The 15,789-nt window shown below is 43.5% G+C and overlaps 1 protein-coding gene across 4 annotated transcripts in view; it reads left to right on the top strand.

The window, feature by feature from the left end:
• CNPY1 (canopy FGF signaling regulator 1) overlaps positions 1-15,789 on the top strand; it is a 365,573-nt gene that overhangs the window by 191,576 nt on the left and 158,208 nt on the right. The window lies entirely within an intron of this gene.

Genomic DNA, 15,789 nt, shown 5'->3' with positions numbered 1-15,789 from the left:
ATAAAACCTGTCAGGAGGTAGTAAATTTCCACATTGAGGTGATCATTGGTTTGCCACTGGGCTCTATAAGAACAAAAACCTCTCTCTATAGTGTGCTAGGGTAATATAAAAGAAAGTTGTAAACCACCTGAACATCGCTCTGATCATCACTGCAGCACTGTGAACTTTGAGTCCGACGAGATCATGCTGGTGCCTTCCCAGGAATAGAACAATATGGCTAATCTGCCCGGCTGTTGCCCCACAATTAGGCACTAAGCTCACAGTGGAAGTAGATAAAGGTTTGGACCATTAGGGAGTCACATAAGAATATTACAGGAGGGGTTGATGCAAGTAGTTAAGATGATTCTTAAGGAATATGGCTTTCCATATAAAGGAGGCAACATTTAAATGAATAGAAGGCTCCTCCATAGAACATAGGTATAGAAAACATCTTTTTAGTTCCTGATACACTTAGCTAAAAAACAGTAGTGTTAGATAGTTTCCTGATTCCAGTATAAAAGCAATAGAAAAGCATATAATGAATTGTTGTTTGGGTGGATCATCCATCACGTGGATATTCAACAGCTGCCTTGGGCCATTATTTTACTTGTGGGAAGCCTACCAAAACATGAAATATACCCTATCTCAGTTGTGTCAGAACAAATCAATGTTGGGTGTTAGATGTAATTGTAAGGTACTCTAGATGCCCTCAGTATGTGCCACAGCTAGGTATCTGACCACTGCAGTTGGATACTGTAATTGGCAGGCCTGGCATGAACTGTAAGTGTAATGAAAGTCTTCATTCCCTTTTGCTATAGGATGTTAGGCTGTCAAGTTCATTAAATGATGGCGGTCTGTTCATTTGGGCTGTGCTTCTGAAGATATAAGAGTTCCACAGGATTCTCAGTGCAATGTCTATGCTTAGACAATCCCTTATCATAGCTTTGGTGAACTTGGTCTCTTCTTTACTCCAAATAGAATGACACAGCTGGACGGGTGTGATTGCCAAGCTATCTTCCAGATGGTACATACTCAATTCCATATGTGCTATATAGGCTGGAGGAGATTGTGAAACCTATTCTTTCATATTCTTCATATCCCTTTACCCTTGTGTGTAAGTTGATCAAAGAATGAAAACTTGTGCTTTTTATGATGAAACCATGATACCAGCTTGGAAAAGACTGCATTGTGGTGTAGCGCTCTAGTGGTTATGACCACGTGACCCACTGAAGGATGCTGGGAGCGCCGGCGGCCATCTTCTGTACGGTGGGCTCTGCGTGCGGGAGTGACCCTGGCGCTGTCCCGTTGTTAACTAAAGCTAAGTACATGCATTCCTTGTACCGCTTCTTCTTTTGAGGGCCGGACTGCTGCTACACGCATGTACATGATGTTGGCATGGTGTTATTAAACGATTGGCTGTTGGGGGAGTTGTGGTTGCAAAGCTTGCAGGCAGTGCTTGTGTAGTCAATAAGGTTATGTAGTACTCCTATTCTCGTTATGCGTGTTTTTCCAGTGTGCTGCACAAAACTACTTTTTCAAGAAGATATGGACAACTCAAATTCAAAAAAATAGTGCATGGAAGTTTGTTTGTCAAATATAAAAAAAAAAGGCCTGCATTTTTCAGCATTTGACTTTCACTGACCAAGCTGTTGGGATTTATAAAGGCTCACACGCTTTTCTTTAAATGGAAAATAGCTGGAAAGTACGTTTAAGTGATTATTTGGTCCTAAGATACGAAGTCTGAAACCATCGAACAGAGTATACATTCTTGCATGTAATTCTGTGAAAACTGATATATGAATAAAAGTGAACTAGCTAAGGCGTGAGAACAGATCATTTAATATGATAATGGACTCGAAAATGTCCCTGTAAAATATTTACTTTTCATGTATTTATTTGTCCAATTCGATTTTGCCCACTAAGCTTAAAAAGAGAGGAGCTGGATTTGCCATAATTTATTTTTTGTACAAAACGCTATGTCTGCTTCCTGCAGGAGACTTATTTGTGTTAGACCCTGTAAGGGAAACGTAAAAGTGAATGTATAGTAGTACCATTGTTTCCAGTCATGTGAGTAAGGCTGTTCTAAATACGGAGCTATTAATTTAGCTAGGAAGGTAGTTACACAGTTTCTCAAACAGATTTTTTTCAGATGTGCTTTTAGCGACCACTGTGTCATACTTTTTGTACATTTAAAGTGTATTAAAGCAATTAAATATTTTGGCGTATATCCACCTATAATTGATGTAAGTGACATTTTATGTTTGTGAAGTGTAATACAGCTTGTATTAACAGTAAATAATGCTTAATTTTTTTAAATATTGAGATAGGTTTCATGATTGAGTGCAGTTGAGAAGGTTTGTTGAGAAACATATATATATACTTATCTGGGTTTTATTGTTTGTAAATGTTCTCTCGTATACTTTGACAAAACATCACAATTAATCTTTGCCACTGAAACTGGATTCTGTATAGGAAAGTGCGACTGTTACATTCACAAATCCTGCCTGCTTATTACTAACAGTTAAAACAAGCTTTGGCAAAGCCAATAGGTCTTATTTTCATAACGAGAGTGCCAAGCTATGGTTTCTGTATAGGAAAGTGCGACTGTTACATTCACAAATCCTGCCTGCTTATTACTAACAGTTAAAACAAGCTTTGGCAAAGCCAATAGGTCTTATTTTCATAACGAGAGTGCCAAGCTATTGGCTTTGCCAGCGAGGTTTTTGTAAAGCATTCTGTAAAAAAGTAAAAGAAAACATTTCAAAATGGTAGAGGAAAAGCAAAGACATAGGTCATACGGTGTAGACGATACAAGCAGTGGCCAGATATCACCATAAAATCAAAGGAATTGAGTGTTATACATACTTTTACATAAGATATTAAAGCATTCCCTTAAAATAGTTCTGATATGTACAGTTTGTTTTTATCATTCAAAACCTATCAAACGCCACAAAATCCCGGAGTTATTTTTAGCTATGCGACCGTAAAAGTCCCCATGCTCTCCTCCTCACCTCACACATTGTATTGTTACAGCATTTTTATAGAACGTCCTATCCTTATAAGGGGCACTAAAACGAGTACCCACACGGACAGGGCAGCACACTATTCTGTGTAGGTGTATGATTGGAAGTGTATTGTTTTTGCCTGTAGCCTGTGTGGGAAGTGTTTCCATGTCGTACTTGATGACCACAGAGGTACCTTTTGTGTAATGAGAAGCATTGCTTAGTGGTGTGAAGTATTAGAAATTTTGTGAGATGGACGCGCATTTTCTTATTTTGTGTTATGCTGACATCTCTGATTAGATCTGCATGTCCCATTTTGTATGTTGGTCATTCTTCTTTTATGCTCTGAATCCGATTTCCCACACTGGTTGTGGCAGGAGGTGGCCCCCTTTGAGATCTTTTGGATCCAGTAGAGCTACCACTTGCAGAAAAAGAGTGAGAAGGAATCCGTGATCTGCCCAGGTAGACTCTGTTACACTCTTCCTTTATATGTTTAACTTTATGAGGCGTCAAGGGAAGAGGTTTGCCAAGATACACTGTGTTATCACCCGTTTGCTCATTACAGGAAGTCTTGACTCTGGGAATGTGACTATTAAGAACTTGCAGGGTGGATTATGTTAGAGTCCTCCATTGACCCTTAATTTGGCACTTCTCTTAGGTCTTGTAAGGCCTGTTTGTTTAGTATTGAGTGGTTATGTAAGTGGCTCGAATACCCTGTATGTGTGCCATTCAGTTACCTGCAAGGTTCCCAAGGCCCTTTTTAATCATTATATGCCTGTCCTATTGGTAAAGAGGGTTCAGGTAGTATATATCTTCTGTACGGGGAGCCAGTGAAGTTGACTGAGGTGGGGTGAGATATGTGTTCGTCAGGGAAGACCAAGGATTATTCTGGCTGCTACGAATCTGTTTGGTCTGTAGTCTCTCTAGGAGGTGTGCAGCGTTTCCTACATTGGGGGCGTTGCCTGCGGACACGGACGCTCCCCACGCTGCTCCCTGACCCGCCTTGCCTCTCAGCTGAGAATCATTTCGCAGCTCCGCTGCCTGCTTTGGCCACTTGTGCACTGCTGCTTGACGGTGCCTGACTTGTCTGCATCGCGCTATTGCTGATATCTGTGCGCATTTGTAATTGCTGCTTTGAAATCACTTGGTCTGTTTGGCGCCGCTCTGCTGCTTGCCCCGGCCGCTGCTACCTGCCTGACATCGCAGTTCATTTGCCGCTTTGCTGCGCTGTGTGTCACAGAGGACGCGGTTGATTTCGGCAGGCACAGTCCAGCTGATCGATCCCGTAAGGCCGCCGGCCATTTTGTTGTTGTGTTGTTGTTGATCGCCCTGCCCTAGTCTCCACCCCGCTCCCGCCTTCCCAGCTGACCCGCCCTCACCCCTCCCCCCTCACCACCATTTATGACAGGAATATCTGCGCGCAGCGTCTACGCGCAGCGACCGCGCCCCATTCGCGCCGAAGGTGCGCCAAAGGTAAGCCCGTCTACGCCCGTCCGCGCCTGGACCGCGCCCAGCGCCAGACCCCCTGGTCCTCGTAATGCCCACCCCTACCGCATTACTTACGATGCCACCACCCTCCTAGCCCTTAACCCCGGCCGTTCCCCCAACTGCGTCCAAGCCGCTCCTGGACACACCCATGGACCCTTTTCCTGCTACTCCTGCAAGTTCGACGGCACCAATAACAACTCCTCATCTACGAACACACAACAGATATCCAATCCCAACCACCTACAATGCATCCTGCTCAACACCCGCTCGGTCCACAGACACGCCATCGACCTCTGGAATCTACTCGACACCATCTCTCCGGACGTCGCCTTCCTAACAGAAACATGGATGAATGCCTCATCAGCCCCAGACATCACCATTGCCATCCCGGAAGGCTATAAGATCATTCGCAAGGACCGTACCGGACACACAGGAGGAGGCATCGCTATCGTCCATAAGAAATCCATCCGCATCTCAACCAGCTCAGACGTCAATCTCGCCAACTCTGAACACCTTCACTTCCAGATCCACATCGACCCCAAGACCACACTCAGAGGCACCCTCCTTTACAGGCCACCAGGACCCCGCGCACAATTTAGTGAAGACATCACGGACTTCATCACTCCACACGCACTCCCCTCCGAGGAATACATCCTTTTGGGAGACCTCAACTTTCACCTTGAAAAGAACAACAACCGCAACACCACCACACTTTTGGACAACCTCGCAAACCTCGGACTTAAACAACTTGTCTCTACCTCCACCCACATCGCAGGTCACACACTCGACCCTATCTTCACCTCCAGCAAACATGTCTCCTTCAGCCACACCACAGCTCTCCTCTGGACTGACCACAGCTGCGTTCACTTCACCTACATCAAGCCCACATCCAACAACCACCACCATCCCACTCTGCAAAGAAACTGGAACAAAATCACCATCGACCAGATCTCCTCATCGCTTCTTCAAAACCCCCCCGCCCACTCCTCAAACCCAGACCAAGCAGCCACCAACCTCACCCAATGGTTATCCAACTGCGCCGACACCCTAGCACCACTGAAAAAACGACAAATAAAACCAGGCAGCAAGAAGGCCTCCTGGTTCAACGATGACCTTAAGAAATCCAAGAAACTCTGTCGCTCCCTCGAGAAGGCCTGGAAAAAAGACCCAACCACCAGCACCAAAGATGCCTTCAAAAACGCCACCCGCATACACCACCAACTAATCCGAAACGCCAAGAAAACAGCCTTCAAGGACCGTCTAGATAACAACGCTCACAACAGCAAGGAATTATTCAACATCGTCAAGGAATTTACCAACCCCTCAGCCAACTCCAACGACATCACCCCCTCTCAAGCCCTCTGCGACTCCCTAGCCTCATTCTTCCACAACAAAATTGCAGACATCCACAACAGCTTCGACAACCAACCCGGAGACCAACCCACCCAATCCACTGCAGGACCCCCACCCCCCCTGAACATCCTCAATGACTGGAAGCCAATCTCCACTGAGGACACCATCCGTCTGATGAACTCTATCCATTCAGGATCCCCCACAGACCCTTGCCCTCACCACATCTTTAACAAAGCAGACTCAATTATTGCACCGCACCTCCGAGATGTCATCAACTGCTCCCTCAACTCCGCAACCTTCCCGGAAAGCTGGAAACATGCCGAACTCAGCGCCCTCCTGAAGAAACCCACAGCTGACCCAACTCAAAAACTATCGCCCTATCTCACTCCTTCCATTCCCGGCCAAAGTCATCGAGAAAGCTATCAACAACCAGCTCGCCGCATTCCTCGAAACCAACAAATCCCTCGACTCTTCACAATCCGGCTTCCGAGCCAAGCACAGCACCGAAACCGCCCTCATCGCAGCAACAGACGACATTCGAACTTTACTGGACAATGGAGACACAGTCGCCCTCATCCTCCACGACCTCTCCGCAGCCTTCGACACGATCTGCCATAGCACCCTTCTACAGCGCCTCAAAAACATCGGAATCCAAGGAAAAGCACTGGAATGGATCACCTCGTTCCTCTCCGGAAGAACGCATAGAGTCCGCCTTCCACCATTCAAATCAGAGGCCACTGAAGTCATCTGCGGCGTACCCCAAGGGTCCTCACTCAGTCCCACCCTCTTCAACGTTTACATGAGCCCCCTCGCGGCCATCGCACGCCAACATAACCTCAACATCATCTCCTACGCCGACGACACTCAACTGATCCTATCACTCACCAGAGACCCTAACACGGCCAAAACCAACCTACACGAAGGAATGAAAGAAGTAGCCGAATCGAAGAAGCACAGCAGTCTGAAACTGAACTCAGACAAAACAGAAGTCCTCATCTTAGGTACCTCCCCCTCCGCCTGGGACGACTCTTGGTGGCCAGAGGCCCTTGGAAAAGCACCCATCCCGACGGACCACGCATGGAATCTGGGCGTCATCCTGGATGCCTCACTCTCGATGAACAGACAAGTCAACGCCGTTTCTTCATCTTGCTTCAACATTCTTCGCATGCTCAAAAAAACATTTCGCTGGATCCCTACCGAAACTAGAAAAACAGTCACCCACGCTCTGGTCACAAGCCGACTGGACTACGGAAACACCCTCTACGCCGGCATCACCGCAAAACTCCAAAAAAAACTACAACGCATCCAGAACGCCTCAGCCAGGCTCATATTAGACATCCTGCGTAAAGATCACATCTCTGATCACCTGAAAAACCTTCACTGGCTCCCCGTCAATAAGAGGATTACTTTCCGGCTCCTAACCCACGCACACAAAGCACTCTACGAAATAGGACCCGAATGCCTCAACACACGACTATCCTTCTACACCCCCTCCCGCCAGCTACGATCCTCCAACCAAGCCCTTGCCACTGTACCTCGCATCAACAAAACCACCATGGGAGGTAGATCCTTCTCCTACCTAGCAGCTAAAACTTGGAACTCACTTCCCACTCACCTTCGCCTTACTCAGAACCACCTAGCATTCAGAAAGCAACTCAAAACATGGATATTTGACAAGTAACTCCCCACCCTTCTTCAAGCGCCTTGAGACCCTCTGGGTATGTAGCGCGCTATATAAATCTATTGACTTGACTTGACTTGACTCTCTCATGGTGCGTGTCGTGTGAAGGAGTAGCCACTTGAAGATTTTATGTAGCATGCGAAGAGTGAGCAACCAGGCTGAGAAGACTGTGTTGATCAGTGATTCCATGGTGCGCTTGTTGTCAATTATGATTCCGAGGTTTCTGGCGTAGTCGGAGGGAGTTGGTGCATGTCCTAGGTCTGATAGCCACCAGGAGTCGTTCGATGTGTTGCTGCTGTTGCCAAAAACCTGTACTTTTATCTTGTCTGTGTTCATCTGCAGGCAGTTGTTTTTCATCCAGTCGGCAATGTTTGTCCTGCATCTGTAGAAGTTGATTCTGGTGGTGATGGGGTCGACAGTGAGTGAGAGGATGAGTTGGGTGTCTTCTGCGTAGGAAATTATGTTGAGACCGCGGGATCTAACAATGTTGGCTAGCGGCGTCATATATGTGTTGAAGAGTGTGGGGTTGAGGGATGAACCCTGGGGGACATCGCAGGGGATCTCCTTGAATTCAGATGTGAAAGTTGGGAGGTGGATCCTCTGGGTTCTTCCAGTGATGAAGGTAAGGATCCATCTGAGTGCATCCCCATGGATGCTGATGTGGTGGAGTCTTTTAATCAGCGCGTGGTGGGATACGGTGTTGAAAGCTATCGAGAGGTCAAAGAGGATTAAAGCTGCTGTTTCTCCTTGGTCGAGGAGGGTTCGGATGTCGTCGGTGGCTGTGATCAGGGCAGTTTTGGTGCTGTAATTGCTGCGGAAGCCAGATCGGGTGGCGTAGAGTAGCTAGTTCTGCTCCCAGGTGTTTCATGAGTTGATTGTTGATGATCTTTTCCAGTACTTTTGCTGGGAATGGTAGATTGGCTAGTAGTTTTTGAGTTTGCTGGGGTCAGGTAAGCGGTTTTTGAGTAGTGATCTGACTTCAGTGTGTTCCCAGGTATCTGGAAATGTGGCTGTGGTGATAGAGGTGTTGAGTAGGGTGGTGAGTTCCTGGCCGATACTTTTGTTTCTGAGGTTGAAGATGTGGTGTGGGCATGGGTCTGTGGGAGCTCCTGAGTGGATGGATTTCATGATGAAGGTGGAGAGGATATTCCAGGTGGTCAATGTGTGGCTCATGTCAGTTAAGGTGGTGGCTTATCTGTCTAGAAAGTTCACAGGTGTGGGATGGGGTTTGAAGTTCCTGTATATGGTTGCAATCTTGTAGAAGAAGTGGGCGAGGTTGTCGCACAGCTCGTGTAAGGGTATGATGCTGTTTTTACTGGCAGTCAGATTGGAGAATTCTTTAACGATATTTAATAGTTCCGTGGTGTAGGCACTGGTTTTGATGTATGCAGCAAGATTTCTTTTTACTAAGTTGTTCTCAGCAGGAGGTGATAGAGGTTGAGGAAGTTCTTGAAGGTGGCCCTGTTGGAGCTGTCCTTGCTGGTGCCCCATCTTCTCCCCAACAGTTTTTTGTCCCGTTTCACTGTTCTGAATTCTTGGGTGTATCAGCTGACCTTTATGGAGGATTTTCTCTGGATGTTGCACTTGATGGGTATGATGCTGTCTGCACAATTGGTGTTAAATTTTGTCACTCCCTGTTTGAGGTTGGTGGTAGTAGCTGGGTAGGAGGTGTTGATGGAGTTCGCCCAGTTAATCTTTGATATTTTGTTCCACCTCCGGTGACATTTTCAGAAGAGTAGCTTAAAATCTGAGTTTACCACTAAAGAGGATTTTAAATTCAAAGCAGTAGAAGAAGCATTTCTCTATCTGTTCCCAACTGGAAGTTATCTTTTAACTGTAATAAGGTAACCCAGTATTAGTCTATAGGACGGTTAGCCTTGCTAAAGTGAAAAACGACTTTAGGACTTTTTCATTGTCAGGACATGTAAAACTTAAACAAAAATGTAATTTATAAATACCATGCAACCTCCCGAATGAGCCGTTAGTGCCTACCTTCAGAGTGATTTAAAAGTGCTAAAAAGGGAATGTTTAGACCTGCACAAAAGTTTATTTTGCCAGACCAAAATGGCAATTTAAATTTGCCCTACATGCTGCTGTGACTTTATCATGCTACATTAGTGGGTGGCACAACAAGTGCTCCATCTCAGTAGTAGCATTTAATGTACAGGTTGTACAATACATCAGGGACATATAAGTAAATTAAATGTAGCATTCAGGTGTAGGCCAATGTTACCAGGTTTGAGAGGGAGATCACAAGCCCTTTATCACTGCTTAGCAGGAGTAAAGTGTACAGAATCCTGAAAGCCAGCAAAAATGGCTTCAGCAAAGGAAGGCCAAAATCTTTGGCGACCCTGCAGAAAGAGCCCAGTCCAACACCTGTTTGTTCCGAGTCTATTAAAATTCTTAGTGAGCACTCTAGACTTCGTACAAGGACGACATTGGTAAATTACATCCCCAGACTGGCCCTCTTTACTCTGAAATGGCTCTCTGGCTGCTTTGTAGCATTATAGTTTGAGAATTACTATTGAATACCACAATTGCAAGTTGAATAGACTAGCATAAGGTAAACTAGTCCAGTGTGTAACCTATATGCTACTTCAGCTTCATCTAAAAACTAAATCACAGGAAGTTTTGTTACAAAGAGCTAGAACTTAGAGTAGCAGAGCACTTAACATTGTCACTATGATATCCTTTGAAAATGAGAGAATTATAAAAAATCTAGGAGTAATGTATTACTATTCTTCAAGTGGTATGTAAGGAAAATGTTTTCTCAGACTGAAACACAAGACTGAGGGAGATTTTGCTGCCTTTTTGGCTACAGTTATATCGAATTAAAATTTTGGAACTAATGTGTGCTATATGTGAAATTACACACGACTGCTAAAAAACAATAGAAATGCCTATGGAGCCACAGCTTTAAAGATGATTGATCTTTACTATTTTTAGAAAAGGGTAACTGGTCTATATAATGCCTATTATTGTGGTTTGTTACCCCACACAAACCAAAAATAATAGCACTAAAACAAATAGGTCTATGGTTTTGGGGGTAGATTTGGTAAAAGTGGAATTGTCCATTGTTTGTGGGTACTTTTTAAAAGATTTCCCAGTGCACTGTTCACCAATAATAGCCTTCCAAATTCTGGTCCGAGACTAGCTGGTGCCCACAGCCTCTAACCAGACTGGTCCCCAAAATATTTGACAGGAATTCGCAAGGTTCAATGGAACCCTCAAAACGGCAAGGATTAAATGACCTCATAATACCCGTTCTGGGGATAATTAAGATCAAAAACAAATAACTATATATAGAAGTATAGATGGGCAACGGTGATCAACAGTAATGTTTTTCACCATGGGGTTCTGAGTCACATCAAATAGACAAAATCGATATTTTTATGTTATGTATGGCCCCTAAAATCATTTGCCCATGCTTTCTGTTGTAACTTATGTTTACCTGCTGCTCAGCCAGGATGAGTGGCGTTGAATGTTGGATCAATGGAATGTTGGATGTCTGTGAGTGTGAGCCATCTCATACACAACTCAAACCAATGAGTGGCCTAACACCTCAATGCCAATCTTTTGCTTCTGGGACCGTTGTCCCTGTTGTGGATCAAGTTCTGTGACCTTTGTCCCCAACATGGCCTCTTTGTCTCCATTGTTTGGGCTCCATTGTGTTTCAAGTTCTGGGACATTGTCCCCAACATGGTCTCTAAGACCTGCTTCTATTACTGGGACCTTTGTCCTATTTCAGCTTCTTCTGGGCTCTCAGACCCGCTTCCAATACTGGGACCTTTGTCCTGTTTAAGCTTCTTCTGGGCTCTCTCACCCCATTTGTGGGATCACTGTCTCTGTTCTGACTCCGTTCTGAGCTCTCTGCCTTTTTTCCCTCTCTTGTGTGTGTGTGTGTGTGTGTGTGTGGCTGTGTGTGTGTGTGTATATATATATATATATATATATATATATATTCACTGAAAAAACCATGGGTTATAGAAGATATATAGTTAGGGATTAGCATTTAAAAAACCTTATTTTATTCGTACAAAACCAATGAAATTCCATATATAGTTAGTTGCACTAACTATATATCGCGCACCCGCAATCCACTGCTGATGATGTCACATATTACATCATTCATGACATGGTCAGTGACATCACTGATGACATCACTGATGACATCTCAAATGACATCACTGATGACATCTCAAATTACAGCACTGATGACATCTCAAATTACATCATTAATGACATCTCATTTGACATTACTGATCACATCATTGATGACATCATTCATGTGATAATACGATGAATCTCTTCAGACTCTAATATAACCTTAGATACACTCAGTGTAAACAGACACTCACAGACTGTCACTCATCCATGGAGTTACTCATACATCTAGTCAGTCATGCAAAGAATCAATCACACCTCCATTTCCTCAACTATACAGTTATACACACCTTACTTATTCAAACATATACTAACACATATTTACTCTATTATACAATCTTGATACAAGTTCACAATGATCCATACAGCCACTCACACATTCACTGGCTCTAATGCACAGTTATTTATATATGTCAACTCTCACATGTACTGTGTTTTACATATGTGCTTACTTTGACATGTATCACTGAGATATCCATTCACTCACCAATACACTCATGCACACAGTCAACCGCCCATACAGCTGTTTCCACATGCACTTTTGAACCCATACATCTAGTGAATCAACTGCTCACACATCTATGCACAGAGTCATACACCTCACAGCCACCCACACACACACTCAGTCTCCCATACAAATACTTGGGCAACCAATCAATAACCCATATAGTTACTCATATAGCTACTGATCAACCCATGCAGCAGTTTACAGAACAACAGACATAATGATACACAAATTAAGACAGTTTAGTCCCTAACCCATGCACTAAGTGAGACACATTTAATCACTCACTCATACAATCAGTCATGCACCTACTAAATCCTTCATGCAGACACTTATACATCCACTCATTTTTCAATATGTAAGACATATTTTAACTTTACAGAAACATACAGTCACTGGATGTTGTAATCAGTGATGTCATCAGTGATGTCATTTGAGATGTCATCAGTGATGTCACTGACCATGTCATGAATGATGTAATATGTGACATCATCAGCAGTGGATTGCGGGTGCGCGATATATAGTTAGTGCAACTAACTATATATGGAATTTCATTGGTTTTGTACGAGTAAAATAAGGTTTTTTAAATGCTAATCCCTAACTATATATCTTCTATAACCCATGGTTTTTTCAGTGAATTTCAATGGTTTTTTAAAAGCTAATATCTGTAGCTGTAAAATGTCTTTTTCTTTATATCCCAAATTATATTTTATATGTTTATGATTATTTTTAAAAAAAATATTTTTGGGGTTCGCTCCTTTTTCGCGTACCGGGAAGCTTTCCGTTAGCTCAATTTGATGCCGCGACCCGGTCCGCTAACCAGTAAACGTTCCGTTCACGCAACTACCGCATCAGAAATCAACATCGTGACGCGTCGCGAAAACGCGACATATCACGTTGTCGCGTAATGCGTCTTATGACGCGCCGCGTTAGCGCTCCCGGAAGTGCTCCGGAACGCGAACCGGAAGCGATCCGAGGCGGGGCGCGCTCCGCGTAACGTGAGCGGAACAGGTCATGTGACTTGTTTATTAAAGTTTTCATTGGTTCATTTCACTTTTGGTTTCCTAATGATGTAACACTAGGTCATGTGACCTAAAAATAACACTTTTCATTGGTTTAGAACTATTTCTTTTCCCAAATGATGAAAGCCCCCACCTTTTTTCCCACTCTGACTTTCAACTTTGAGAAAGGAAGACCTGAACATTTTCTCTGATGGCTTCAATAGTAGCTTCAGCTTCTGCACCCCCACCACCACCATCTCCTAATAGGAAGAGAGGACCCCCTGCACAATTTATTGGAAACATAGAGGAGGAAGAGGAAGAAGAAGACGGAGAGGAAGAAGAGGGACCACAATTTGTCCAAGAGTTACCCCGGGTATCTCATCGGAAAGAAAGCTTTATCTGGCAATTTTTTAGCATTCCTCCTGGAGAAAAAAAAGTCAATGCACGCCATGCTACGTGCCTTATCTGCAAAGAAAAGTTATCCAGGGGAACTAATAAAAAATACAGCTTTGGAAATCACACGATGCACCGACATATGCAGAGGTGGCATCCAATCAACTATAGTCGTGCAGAGATGCGTGAACTACAACAGAACCCCCAAACTTCGGTGGCTAGAACATCTTCTGATCTCTCTCTCTCAGTGGAAGAGGCGAACGAAACAGTGACAAACATACAAAAAAAATTTGTGCATCTGAAGCTGACATGCTTGTATTGTGGAACACTAATTTCATGCGCTAACATGAGTGTGAAATTGATTAATCTGGCTTTCAAGAAACACCAATGTTCCAAACGCAAGAAGTTTTAATTTTTTTTTTGCTCCTGTTGAGCCATTTTCAATGCCTCTTTCTGTTCTTTCCCTTTGAAAAAAAAACAAAAAAAACAAAAAAGTGTTCAAAAAATACAAAAAAATATAAAAGAAAAAAAAAAAAAGTTCTTTTCAGAACTACCTCCCCTTTTTTCAAAAATTGCTAGAAAGTGTAACACTCTGGCAAGCTGTTTTTTTTTAGTTCGCTTTCCGGTTCGCTCGCCGGTACGCGAACCGGGAGCTAACCCCCAATTTTTTTTTTTTTTAAATAAAGGACTAAGTACAAGAGAAGAAAACAGAGAGTGATTACAATTATGAAATTTCTGACAGTGAAATGTTAGAAAGTTTAATGAATTATGAAACACAATCCAAATAAAAAAAAATGCTTTAAAAATAAAGAAAACAAAAAAAATCAACAAAAACAACAAACAATTAACATACAGTATTTGAAAAGTCTATCATTCTTTTATATAGTACGCTGCCCAAAACGCTTTCCGGTTCGCGGACTAGGCGCTCACCACGCAAAATATAAAAAACAATTTTTTTTTTTTTCCCTGCTGGGCCCTTTTAAAACCTCCACATAAAACCTAGGGGGTCAACGAGGATCTACTATGCCCCCTTATGGTAATTTCCCCCTTTGTTTTGGTCTCCTCTTGTCTCTCGATCCTACCGAGAGACAAGATGGCGGCCGCTCCGGACTGTTTAGAATGTTGACAGACACCAGAGAGCCAATCAGCTTCGCATCGCAAAGTTCCGTTACGCGAAAAGTACGCGAACCGGAGCGCTACCCGGAGCGCTGTTACAGATATATATCTTATTTTGAACGTTAATTTCTCAAAATCCACTGGAGCACATATATTGAGACCTAGCAAAGGCACATCGGGCTAAGAGTCCCTACAATTTTGCCAAGTTTCATGCAAATCCATTCAGCCGTTCGAGCTAAAAGTGAGGCCAACCGCCCTATGGAAATTAACTTGGGAAAAACGCGTTTTGGGACCCCCCTTTTTTCTCGGCCCCCCCTTGCCGAACACCCCCCAAATTTTCAGGGGCTGCTCAAAAACAAAATGTGCCATTTCCCAGAAAATTTCAGCCGATTCCGTCCACAAACGCCAAAGTTATTAGACATAGAATTTTCAGAAATCCCATAGGGAAAAAATCCTAACTATATATACCTACTGGCGACCACCAGTAGGTTATATATATATATATATATATATATATATATATATATATATATTATAATGTTCGCTGTTGCCATGCAGCTTTCATGGAGCTCACCAAACCACTGGCAATGTTCACGCAGCAATATTCCATAGAATCGTGAATGGGATCTCTCAAACCCCTTTTTACAACATTCACGGTAAAATGAAGCTTTCTGTTAGCTTTATTGTCAATACCTGCTTCTGTACAGAGTGAGAGATCCCCTGCCAGTTTTCAGGAAGCGACATTCACAGTAATCTTCAGCTTGAAATTAACTTTATTGGCAATACCTGGACTTGCCAATGTGTTTACCATATACAAAATGGAGGCATGCACATCGACGTAGAGCCGGTTGGTTCACAGCACGAACATGCACCAAATAATGCCGCACAAAAGTATAGACATGAATGGTGTGAGTAGTCGTCACAGAAGATGACGCTGAAGGCCTCTGTGAGAAGGTAAACCTGTACATATGTTGTCTGTCTCGTGGCCGACTTTTAAAAAAGAAACTGTAACCGTTAACTCCCTTTACTGAATGTAACGGTCAAATCCAATAAAAATAAACTAACTTGTTTTATGCCAATGACGATGACTTCAAATAAAGTGTAGTT

Source organism: Lissotriton vulgaris, chromosome 10, assembly GCF_964263255.1.
Source record: "Lissotriton vulgaris chromosome 10, aLisVul1.2, whole genome shotgun sequence".
Taxonomy (NCBI): domain Eukaryota; kingdom Metazoa; phylum Chordata; class Amphibia; order Caudata; family Salamandridae; genus Lissotriton; species Lissotriton vulgaris.
This window is presented reverse-complemented; position numbering and strand designations above follow the sequence as displayed.